This window comes from Somniosus microcephalus, chromosome 1 (assembly GCF_052327205.1).
Source record: "Somniosus microcephalus isolate GS21.2 chromosome 1, FLI_Smic_1.0, whole genome shotgun sequence".
NCBI classification, from domain to species: Eukaryota; Metazoa; Chordata; class Chondrichthyes; order Squaliformes; family Somniosidae; genus Somniosus; species Somniosus microcephalus.
The window spans coordinates 115,832,841-115,845,664 of record NC_140987.1 but is presented as its reverse complement, the minus strand read 5'-3'; the positions used below and the strand labels follow the sequence as shown (position 1 = coordinate 115,845,664).

The 12,824-nt window shown below is 51.5% G+C and overlaps 1 protein-coding gene across 2 annotated transcripts in view; it reads left to right on the top strand.

The window, feature by feature from the left end:
• Positions 1-222: 222 nt before the first annotated feature.
• Positions 223-12,824, top strand: part of lrrc2 (leucine rich repeat containing 2) — a 160,573-nt gene continuing 147,971 nt past the window's right edge. The window contains exon 1 of one of the 2 annotated variants that reach the window (XM_085984882.1): positions 223-396. The gene's annotated coding sequence lies outside the window, so the exon portion shown is untranslated. The remainder of the gene's footprint in view (positions 397-12,824) is intronic. The other variant, XM_085984876.1, reaches the window with a different exon arrangement.

Genomic DNA, 12,824 nt, shown 5'->3' with positions numbered 1-12,824 from the left:
AGCTATGAAACGGATCTGGATAAAAATGTCTTTTTAAGTCGGCTAATCCCAGATGGGATATGACAAGAAAGCACAACATGACATGATTGTTCCTCAGCTTGATACCCCCATGTTAGTTCAGTTGACTGACCTTTGAGGCTCTGTTTTGATCCACATGTTTTGGATGTTTCATAGAACACGTGTATCTGGTGTACAGCTTGCAGATCGTATCAAGAGAGTACAAAAATAGTACATTACAGCAACCGAGAGTAGAGTCACACTGGAGGTTTGGCAACACTGACCCACCATGCAGGGGATGCTTGTCAGAGAAACTATAAACACCGAGGTAGGTGTCAAAACTGAACTGAAACAGATAAGTCTGGAACTTTCAGCAAGCAAAACATTGTTTTCAATTCGGTAAGTAAAAAGGTTAAAACAGTCAAGTTGATATTATGTTGTAATGTCCTGATGATGACAATGGTCGCGTAATATATATTTCAAACCTGAATTCAGCCTGATTTAATTCACTGGGATTCGGCATAATGGGTTATGCTTAATCAGAGAGTTTGACACCAAGAAAATGCTATGATGTTACTTGAAGTGGGATTATCAATTCCTAGTTTTAATCTCAGCTTTAAATTGTGTTTAAAATAACCTCTAATGAACTGGAATCAATCTGGATTGCAATCAATCTGGGCTGTGACTGAGAATTATTTGGGAAAATCTATATCTTGTACTAATTTGGTTTATTTAGATTTGCATGTTTTGGCTGAAAAGCTTAGAGGGGAAGGAATTCAATTCTGGCAGCAATGTTGGAATATGTATCCAATTCCTCTTTGTTTAACTTTTTAATGTGTTAATCCCCATTAGACTGCTGGGCTAAGAGTTCATGGCGTCATGGTGGGATGTGTATATAAGTCTGATACTGATGGCTTAGAGAAAAGAAGTATGCAGTCTTATACTGTAGTGTACATCTGTCTGTCCAATTAATGTTAATTTAGTAAGGAATGTGGTCTCAGGATGTTTATGATTACATAGGATATACGGCACAGAAACAGGCCATTCGGACCAACCTGTCCATGCCGGCGTTTATGCTCCACTCGCGCCTCCTCCCGTCTTTCCTCATTTAACTCTATCAGCATAACCCTCTATTCCCTTCTCCCTCATATGCTTGTCCAGCTTCCCCTTAAATACATCTATACTATTCGCTTCAACCACTCCCTGTGGTAGTGAGTTCTACATTCTCACCACTCTTTGGGTAAAGAAGTTTCTTCTAAATTCCCTATTTGATTTCTTGGTGACTATTGTAGGAGTCGCTGGAAATCAACAGACTGCGAGACTTTCGTAGCAGCAAAGAAAAACGCGTGTTAGCTTTATTAACTCTCCGCATGGACTGAGGGACTCGGCCTCGTCGCAGGGCTATGACGTCATCACACAATCGACGACTCTTAAAGGGACCCTGCCCCGATAACCCAACCAAGTTCCGTACATAATGTGGAGCGATAACAACATTGGCTAAACATAGTGAATTGTGTTACTGTCCCTATGTGGTCTCTGCCACATACGTCCCCCCAGAATTCACTAGAACTGGCAATGTCAGTCGTTGAGGGGCCTGGATCACACGGCCGAAATGGCTCCTTAAGGCCGGGGCGGGGACCAGGGGGGTCGCCGGAGGGTCCCCGGGCACTCGGTGGTGGACTGAGGGTGCAGAAGTCGGAGGTCGGCCCCGCCGCGGGGGCTGAGCCAACCCAACGGATCGGTCCAGATCCAGGTTCCAGGTGGGCCGGCTTAAGACGGTCCACGGAAATGTAGTCCAGCTTACCGCCGACATCCACCACGAAGGCCTTGTCCCCGGCTTCCAGGACGTGGAATGGTCCGTCGTAGGGTGGGTGAAGAGGTCCCCGGTGGGCGTCATGGCGGACGAAAATGTACTCCGCCGCACGAAGGTCGGGCGGAACGTGGGACTGAGGGAGACCGTGCTGCGACGTGGGCACCGGCGCGAAAACCTTGGTGTTGTCCAGGAGGGTGGACCGCTGACAGGCTGCGGACCAAGGGAACCCGCAGCGGCTGCCCATAGACGAGCTTGGCGGATGAGGACTGGAGGTCCTCCGTGGGGGTGGTCCTGAGTCCCAGCATGACCCACGGGAGTCTGTCGATCCAACTGTCATCCCAGAGGCTGGCCCGGAGCGCGGCCTTCATGGAGCGATGAAACCGTTCGCACAGCCCGTTAGCCTGAGGGTGATATGCGGTGGTGCGGTGGAGTCTCAACCCGAGGCCTTGGGCGACAGCGTTCCAGAGCTCCGACGTGAACTGGGGCCCCCGGTCGGAGGAGACATCAGATGGGGCGCCGAACTGGGCGACCCAAGTGTTGATGAACGCCCGAGCCACATCGGCGGACGTTGTTGACGACAGCGGGAATGGCTTCCGGCCATCGGGTAGTTCTGTCGACCATCGTGAGGAGGTGGGTGAATCCGCGAGAGGGCGGCAGGGGCCCCACCAGGTCCACGTTAACATGGTCGAACCGCCTCTTGGGCACTGCGAAAGGCGCCATCGGGGCCTTAATATGGCGATGCACTTTCGAGCGCTGGCCTATCACGCAGGTATTGGCCCAGTCGCGAACGTCCTTCTTGAGCCCGTGCCAGACAAACTTAGCCGTTGTGGTAAACCACTAATCTGCCTGTACAGAACATGTCTGGGCATGCCTCAGCTGGCTCCGCCCCATGCTCCACCCCTAAGCCCAGGTATAAAGGTGATTGACCTCCAGTCCCCCTGGCTTTAAGGATTGGTCTACCAGCAGAGGCATGCTCGTATTCTTTTGTTAATAAAAGCCTACTTGTTATAAGTTTAACTCTTAGTCTTCTGGAGTTATTGATGGCGCATCAATTTTATTAACAAAAGGTTTTGAAATGGAGCAAATCCTGAAACCGGAATGCCTGGAACTGGACCCTCAAACGGCGGATGCATCAAATAACTTCGAGCACTGGCTGAGCTGCTTCGAAGCATTCCTGCAGGCCTCCAGCACTACCGTCAAGACCGAAGCCGACAAACTGCTAGTACTGAACTCACGGGTGAGCCACCAAGTATATTCGATTATCTGAGATGCTGTATCCTACACGGCCGCTATCACGATACTAAAAGAACAATATACTAAGCCAGTCAACGAGGTCTACGCTAGACACCTCCTGGCTACCCGCAAACAGCGACCCGGGGAATCAGGTGACGAATACCTACGGGCACTGAGAGTCCTCGGCCGGGACTGCAAGTGCAAATCGGTGACGGCCGCGGAAAATACTGATGACCTAATCAGAGATGCCTACGTCGCCGGCATCAGGTCCAGCTACACTCGACAGAGACTGCTAGAGCAAAGTGGGCTCAACCTGCAGAAGGCTGTAGCCCTTGCTAACTCACTGGACGTGGCCCTCCGAAACATGGATGCCTAACCCCCGACCATACGGCCCTCCCCGCCCCATGGATGTCGCAGGGGCCGCCATCTTGGGACACGGTAAGGCCACAGGCCTGCGCCATGCCACCACCGCCACGGCCCACCTGCAGCCCAACTACAGCTGCGATGTCCAGAGGCTCAAAGTGCTATTTCTGTGGCCAGGCCAAGCACCCCAGACAACACTGCCCGGCGAAGGACGCGATCTGCTCCAAATGCGGAAAGAAGGGGCACTATGCCAAAGTGTGCAGGGCGAAACCGACCAACTCCAGCAGCGCCACGTGTGAGCCGTGCAGGTCGCCATCTTGGACACCACCAGCCGCGTGTGAGCCGTGCGGGCCGCCATCTTGGACATCACCAGCCACGTGTGAGCGGTGCGGGCCGCCATCTTGGACGTCACTTTGGGACCAGGCCCCTGACTCCCCCACTGCCTCGCGCGAGTACAACAGCGACCCACCGACCTCAACGATGGCCTCCATCATCCTGGACCAATCCAGGCCTCACCAACTGGCCAGGTCCACGATGGACATCAAGGTAAATGGTCACGCAACAAACTGTCTATTTGACTGCGGGAGCACGGAGAGCTTTATCCACCCCGACACGGTGCGACGCTACTCCCTATCAGTCATGCCCACGCGCCACCGGGTCTCTATGGCCTCCAAGTCCCATACGGCGGACGTCGGCGGCTACTGTGTAGCGACCCTGACAGTAATGGGCACAGAGTACAAAGACTTTAAACTCCTTGTCCTGCCACAGCTCTGCGCTGCTGTGCTACTGGGACTGGATTTCCAGTGCCACCTAGAGAGTGTCACGATGGCGTACGGCGGGCCCCTGCCCCCACTTACAGTCTGCAGCCGGCAAAATTTAAAACAACCGCCGCGCACAATATGCAGCCTATCCACCCTGAAAGTCAGCCCCCCCCCCCCCCCCCGTTGTTTGCTAATCTTGCCCACGACTGCAAGCCCATCGCAACAAAAAGCAGGCGGTACAGTGCCGGGGATAGAAGCTTCATTAAAATAGAAGTAGAGAGACTCCTGCGGGAGGGGATTATCGAGGGCAGCACCAGCCCATGGCGAGCCCAAGTAGTGATCGTGAAGACCGGCGAGAAACAGCGCCTGGTCATTGACTACAGTCAAACAATCAATAGGTATACTCAATTAGACGCATACCCCCTTCCCCGCATATCTGATATGGTCAATCAGATTGCACAGCACCGGGTATTCTCTACCATTGACCTGAAGTCGGCATACCACCAACTCCCTATCAGGCCTGAAGACCGCCAGTATACTGCCTTCGAGGCAAACGGCCGCCTCTACCACTTCCTCAGAGTCCCCTTCGGCGTCACCAACGGGGTCTCAGTCTTCCAAAGGGAGATGGACCGGATGGTTGACCAGAACGCGCTGCAGGCCACTTTTCCCTACCTGGACAATGTCACCATCTGCGGCCATGACCAGCAGGGCCATGACACCAATCTAGAAAAATTCCTCCGAACAGCCCAGCGCTTAAATTTCACATACAACAAAGAAAAGTGTATGTTTCGCACCACCCGCCTCGCCATCCTTGGCTGTGTAGTGGAAAACGGAGTCATCGGCCCCGACCCCGACCAAATGCGCCCCCTTCTGGAACTACCCCTGCCTCACTGCCTCAAAGCCCTGAAGAGATGTCTGGGGTTTTTCTCTTATTACGCCCAATGGGTGCCCAATTACGCGGACGAAGCCCGGCCCCTTATCAAGTCAACCTCCTTCCCCCTGGCGGCAGAGGCCCGTGCAGCCTTCACCCGCATAAAAGAGGACATTGCAAAGGCTACAATGCACGCCGTGGATGAGTCCATCCCTTTCCAAGTGGAGAGCGATGCGTCTGACTTCGCCCTGGCCGCAACCCTTAACCAGGCGGGGAGACCCGTGGCCTTCTTTTCACGAACCCTCCAGGGCCCCGAAATTAGACACTCCTCAGTCGAAAAGGAGGCCCAGGCTATAGTGGAGGCTGTACGGCATTGGAGGCATTACCTGGCCGGTAAACGCTTCACCCTGCTCACTGACCAACGATCAGTAGCATTTATGTTCAATAACAAGCAGAGGGGCAAAATCAAAAACGACAAGATATTGCGGTGGAGGATCGAATTATCCACCTACAATTATGATATCTTATACCGGCCCGGGAAACTTAATGAGCCCCCGGACGCCCTATCCCGTGGAACATGTGCCAACGCACAGGTCGATAGGCTACGGGCCCTCCACAACGATCTCTGCCACCTGGGGGTCACCAGGTTTTTCCACTTCATTAAGGCCCGCAACCTGCCTTACTCCATCGAGGATGTAGTGTCCGTGTGTAGATAAAGACACTGAAGACAGGAGTTGGTTCATAGGTATTTACTAAGCAAGTCTGGGGGGGGTTCTAAAGGATATATACAATACACAGGCTTATATAGCCCAAGTGGCAATTACCGGCATTACGCACACCTGGGGCTCTTAAAGGCACATACACCACAATTGCTCTTAAAGGCACATACACCACAATTCCTCCCCTTCTAGCTAACTAGTACATCATATTTTAAGTAATTATTAATTACATGTTATATGCAAAATAATATACATTGCTGTATTAATTAATTATAAGTTAGTCTCTCAGGAGGCTTCCTGACTCGGTCCGGATAATGCCTCGGGGGTGTAGTAGTTTCTGGTGGTGTAGTAGGTTCTTCTGGCAAGGCGGATTCGGCTTGAAGGCCAGTGTCGGGTTCATCGGGTTCCAGTATCACCGGATCGGAGGTAGATATGGGTATCTCTACTTCATCGTTAGATGTATAGCGTGGTGGTGTAGGTTGTCCCTTTTCGGATGACTTGATGATTTGGTCAGCATGGTGCCTTATTATGCTTTCTCCGATGTCCACGGTATACATCAGTGGTCCTAGTCGTGTGCAGATAGTTCCAGGCTGCCATTTCTCGGTACGGTAGTCCCGGGCCAAAACCGGTTGGCCTATCTGGAAGGCCCTAGTTGGCCTTTCATTCATGCCCTGAAACTGCCGGTTCTCCACGTCCCTTCGGATGTTGGGCTTGACCAAATCCAGCCGGCATCTTAGGTTTCGATTGTAGAACATCATGGCGGGAGTTTGGTTTGTAACCATATGTGTTGCATTCCTATATGCAAATAAGAAGTTATCCGCCTTGTGCTGAAGTTTTATGTCTTCATTACCCATGGCCTTTATGGCCTTCTTAAAGGTCTGGACAAACCTTTCAGCCAATCCATTGGTGGCGGGATGGTATGGGGCGGACGTGTAGTGCTTTACCCCATTGTTCTTTAAGAACTTTCTGAATTCTTCGGACACAAATTGCGGTCCATTATCAGAACATATCTGTTCCGGCAGCCCATTCCTGGCAAATATGGTCCTTAATACTGTGATGGTTTTTTCCGTGGTGGTGGAGGACGTCTTTATTACCTCCGGCCACTTGGAGTGTGCATCAACTGCGATTAAGAACATTGAGTCCATAAATGGACCAGCAAAGTCGATGTGCACCCTTTGCCAGGGAGATGAGGGCCACTCCCATGGATGTAGAGGGGCCTGTGGCGGAGCATTTTGGACCTTCTGGCATCCTAGGCAGCTCTTGGTCATGTCTTCGATGTCTCCATCGATACCTGGCCACCATACAAATGCCCTAGCTAGGTTCTTCATTTTCACTCCACCCAGATGCCCCTCGTGAAGCTCCTTTAGCACTTTATCCTGGAGTTTGGGTGGAATCACCACTCTGGATCCACACATCAAGGTTCCTCGGCACACTGACAGCTGTTCTCTTCTTTGCGAGAATGCTGGCAACAGTGGTTCGCCATGTGCTGGCCATCCCTTCATTGTTAAATCGTAGACCCGTGAGAGAGTAGGGTCATTTCTGGTCTCCCTTTCAATGGCAGAATTTGTCACCGGTAGACATTCCACTATGGTAGAGTGGAATATCTCTACTGGGTCTACTGTAGGTGCCTCTTCTATCGTTGGCAACGGCAGGCGCGATAAACCATCAGCATTCCCATGCTGTTTTGACCCTTTGTATTCAATGTTGTATTGGTGTGCCCCTAGAAAAAGGGACCACCTCTGTAGTCTTTGTGCCGTCATAATGGGGACACCTTTCTTAGGGTTGAATATGGAGATGAGGGGTTGATGGTCAGTCAGCAAGGTAAATTTTTGTCCGTGTAGGTAATGGTTGAATTTCTTCACTCCCCATACCAGGCTGAGTGCTTCCCTGTCTATCTGGGAATAGTTACGCTCAGCTGAGTTCAATGAGCGTGACGCAAAAGCTATCGGCCGTTCCGAGCCATCAGGGAATCTATGGGACAATACCGCTCCTATGCCGTAAGGGGATGCATCGCACGCCAGTCTGATTGGTAGTGATGGGTTGTAATGAGCCAAAACTTTCTCGGATGTGATTAAGTCTTTACATTTATGGAAGGCACGTTTACAGTCTTCGTTCCATTTCCAAATCACTCCTGTGTGTAGAAGATCATTAAGAGGGTGTAGAATAGTTGATAAGTTCGGTAAAAATTTATGATAGTAATTTATTAATCCCAGGAATGACCTCAATTGTGAAACATTTTCAGGTGCTGGGGCTTTTATAACTGCTTCAATTTTTTCAGGTGACTTATGCAACCCTTCCTTATTAATTATGTGGCCACAATAGGATATCTGATTTTGGAAAAATTCGCACTTGGGGCGATTTGCTCGTAGGCCCCGTTCTTTCAGCCTAGTGAGCACCTGTTCCAAATTGGCAAGGTGCTCGTTGTCGTTTTCTCCTGTTATAAGGATGTCGTCTAGGTAACACTGAGTCCCAGGAATCCCTTGCAGGACTTGCTCCATAGCTCTTTGCCAGATAGCTGGAGCTGATGCTACTCCAAAAACCAGTCGATTGTACTGGTACAGGCCTTTGTGTGTGTTTATTGTGAGATACTTTTTAGAGGTCTCCTCAACCTCCATCTGTAGATATGCCTGTGCCAAGTCAATTTTTGTGAAACGTTTCCCTCCGGATAGTGAGGCGAAAATATCTTCTATCCTCGGAAGAGGATACTGTACCGTGTGAAGGACCGGGTTTACAGTCACCTTAAAGTCCCCACAGATGCGAATTTTTCTCTGTTCCTCAGAGTTATTTTTCAATGCTTTTTTCATGACTGGAACGATGGGTGTTGCCCATTCGCTCCAATCTATTTTGGATAATACGCCTGCCTTTTCCAAATTCTCCAGCTCTGCCTCGACTGCCGGACGTATTGCGTATGGCACCGGTCTTGCCTTAAAAAATTTTGGAATTGCTGCATCTTCCACTTTTATTGAGGCGGTGATGCCTTTCAAGGTTCCTAGTTTCTCTTGAAACACTTCTTTGGCGTTGGCCAAGATGTCTTTTAATCGTTCAGGTATGATGTCATCCTTGTTTTTTCCTTACTGGTCACCGTCAGTGCCTGAATGGAGTGCCAGTCTAAACGTATCTTCCTTATCCATTCACGTCCCAACAACGGTGGACCACCATCTTGTAGAATGTATAAATACAACTTTTGTATTTCTTTGCCGTTGTATACCACAGGCACCTTTATTTTTCCTTTGGGGTATACTTTCTGCCCCGTATATGTTTTTAAGATAATGGATGTGTCTTTTAGAGGTATATGCGAAAATAGCCTCTCGTAATCTCGTCGATTTATTACGGTTAGAGCTGATCCTGTATCTAGCTCCATTTTAACTGGGGACCCTGCTATTATGAGGGTAACCCAGATGGTCTGGTAATCTTCATTGGCAATTACATTATGTAATTTGAGAGAGCTTAGTCTCTTGTTCCCGGAGTCGCTATCGCTCTTCTGGTCTTCGGAGCTACTGTCCGTCATCATTTGTACCTTTCTGTGCTTTTCCTTATTGATTCTTTTCCCGTTAGTGGATTTTTTATTTTCAGATCGGCATACACGTGGAATGTGTCCCATCTTTCCGCATCGCCTGCATGCTTTTTCTTTGAACCAGCAATCCCTCTGGTCATGGTTGGATCTGCCGCAGCGATAACATCTCTTGAAACCCCGTGTCATTTCATGGGTGCCGAAGTCCTGTGGCCTTTGCTGTATCTTTGCCGCTCCTATTGCACTGAAAGCCTTGTCCAGTGTTAAATCTTTTCCAGAAGATACCTTTTTTTGTGTTTCTACACTTAGGGGATCGCAGATGAATTTGTCTTGCAGAGAATCTGCCAGTCCTGCCTCGAATTGGCAGTGTAGGGTATCAACAATCTCCTCAAAATTCTTGTCCATCGGTTTGGCTGGAGTGATTAAGTTGCGTAACAGCTTGTATGTTTCTGCACCCATTAGATCCAGAAGCACTGAAGCTTTTTTTTCATCTTCTATTCCATTTGCGGTGCAAAACACCTCCACTCTTTCTACATATGTGGTCCAATTCTCTATCTTGTTATCAAAAACATCAATATTGCCAAAGTTAGGCTCTGTTTCGTTATCAAAAGCATCAATATTGCCAGACTTAGGCATTTCAAAAAAAAAAAGATATGGCGCTTCCTGCGCTCTTTTTTTCTCTGTAGCAACGATATGGCACTTCCTGCGCTTTCCCGCCGCTGCTACCGATAACAACGCTGTTTTACTGTGGTTTCCGTTTATTCACTGTTGGAGACTCGTTCCCGACGGAGGTCTAAACGCTGACCTGCTTGCCGCGCCAGCCGTCTCCCGAGTGCACCCTCCCAGTCCGTTATTGCTTGCCTCCGATTTCGCTGCCTGTCTCAGCTGTAGAGCCCGCCGCTGGAGCCCCAGCCTGACGCCCAGGAAGGATTAGCGCAGTACCTGCCACCAGCTTGGCCAGCTGGTGAAACCACAGTTTCTATAACTTCCTTGAGTCTTCTGGACGCTGGAGGAATCGATGTCCTTGAGGTGCTGCCGAATTGCAGGTAAGTCCGTTTCCACTTCGTCGCCACTGTCGTGTCCGTGTGTAGATAAAGACACTGAAGACAGGAGTTGGTTCATAGGTATTTACTAAGCAAGTCTGGGGGGGGTTCTAAAGGATATATACAATACACAGGCTTATATAGCCCAAGTGGCAATTTACCGGCATTACGCACACCTGGGGCTCTTAAAGGCACATACACCACAATTGCTCTTAAAGGCACATACACCACAGAGGAGGTCAGGACCATGACCAGGAACTGCCAAGTCTGTGCCGAATGCAAACCGCACTTTTATAGGCCAGACAGGGCGCACCCGATAAAAGCCACCCGCCCCTTCGAGCGCCTAAGCGTAGATTTTAAAGGTCCCCTCCCCTCCTCTGACCGCAACACGTACTTCCTCAACATCATTGACGAGTACTCCCGTTTCCCATTCGCTATCCCCTGCCCGGACATGACCAGCGCCACAGTCATCAAATGTCTCAATGACCTCTTCGCCATATTCGGTTTTCCCAGCTACATCCATAGTGACAGGGACTCGTCGTTCACGAGCGATGAGCTGCGCCAGTACCTGCTCGAAAAAGGGATAGCCACGAGCAGGACCACCAGCTACAACCCCCGGGGTAACGGACAAGTAGAAAGGGAGAACGCGACAGTGTGGAAAACCGCCATGCTAGCCTTAAAGTCCAGAGGCCTCCCAACCTCCCGCTGGCAAGAAGTCCTCCCCGATGCGCTTCACTCCATATGGTCACTACTCTGTACCGCCACGAACGCCACCCCTCACGAGAAAATGTTCGTCTTCCCTAGGAAATCCACCTCGGGGACATCGCTACCGCCATGGCTGACGTCTCCAGGGCCCGTCTTGCTCAGGAAGCACGTGAGGAGCCATAAAACAGACCCCCTGGTCGAAAGGGTCCACCTCCTCCACACCAACCCACAATATGCATACGTGGCGTATCCTGACGGGCGGGAGGACACGGTCTCCATACGAGACCTCGCACCCTCAGGTGCCACCGAAAACACCATTACCCACTACCCATTACCATTACCCACTACCATTACCCACGACACACCCCTAGAAGGGAATCCACATCTAACCCAAGTAGACGGCACGCCAGGGCCCTGTGACCCACCCTTATACACCCACCGACCCCGCACCCACGAAGACGACACGCCGGTGCTCCGGCCCACGCGGGAAGCGGCCGCGGGAAAAGAACCGCCGCAGCCGGCACCACGACGATCACTACGGCAGACAAGACCCCCGGAGAGACTTGCCCATACGAACTTCTGAGACACTTCACCCCGCCGGACTCATTTTAAACAAGGGGTGAATGTGGTAAACCACTAATCTGCCTGTACAGAACATGTCTGGGCATGCCTCAGCTGGCTCCGCCCCTGGCTCCACCCCTAAGCCCAGGTATAAAGGTGATTGACCTCCAGTCCCCCTGGCTTTAAGGATCGGTCTACCAGCAGAGGCATGCTCGTATTCTTTTGTTAATAAAAGCCTACTTGTTATAAGTTTAACTCTTAGTCTTCTGGAGTTATCGATGGCGCATCAGCCGTCACCAGCTTCTGTGACGGCTTCCTGCCCGGGTGGGAAAGGCTATGGATGGCGTCGAAAACCTGCCATCGCCACCCGCCGGGCACGACGGGGCGTGGCTGCCCAGCGGAGACGTCTCACAGGAGCATGGTGCCGGCATCGTCAAACGCGACGTCCACTAACTGAAGGCCCGTGACAGCCGTCCTGTAGGCCTGGACGGCCGCCATGCGGGTGTAGTCGATGCCGAGGTGTACGGCGCTGGCGACGGCCCGGGAGAGACAGTCAGCGACAGGGTTGTTTTTCCCAGCCACATGCTGGATGTCCGTCGTGAACTCGGAGACGAAGGAAAGCTGGCGCCGCTGACGGGCCGACCACGGCTCGGAAACTTTGGCCATGGCGAAGGTCAATGGCTTGTGGTCCACGAACGCCGTAAACGGGCGGGCCTCCAGCAGGAAACGGAAGTGTCGGACGGGGAGGTAGAGGCAGAGAAGCTCGCGATCGAAGGTGCTGTACTTCCGCTCGTTGGGGCGGAGCTGCCGGCTGAAGAAGGCGAGCGGCTGCCAGGTGCCGTTGACCCACTGTTCGTGGACGGCGCCGACAGCATAGTCCGAAGCATCAGTGGTGAGAGCGATCGGCGCATCGGGCAACAGATGCGCTAGCATGGTCGCGTTAGCCAGGGCCCTTTTCGTGTCCGTAAAAAGAATTGGCCATCTCCTCGGACCAGTCGACGGCGAGCTTGGCGGGCTTGCCTTTGAGGGCCTCATAAAGGGGCCACATGAGCCGGGCTGCCCGGGGAACGAAGCGATGATAAAAGTTCACCATGCCCAAAAACTCCTGCAGGGCATTCACGGTGAGGGGTCGCAGAAAATCCTTCACGGCCTCCACTTTCGACGGCAGTGGCACCGCCCTGTCCTTCGTGATGCGGTGCCCGAGAAAGTCGATCGAGGACAGTCCGAACTGGCACTTGGCCAGATTG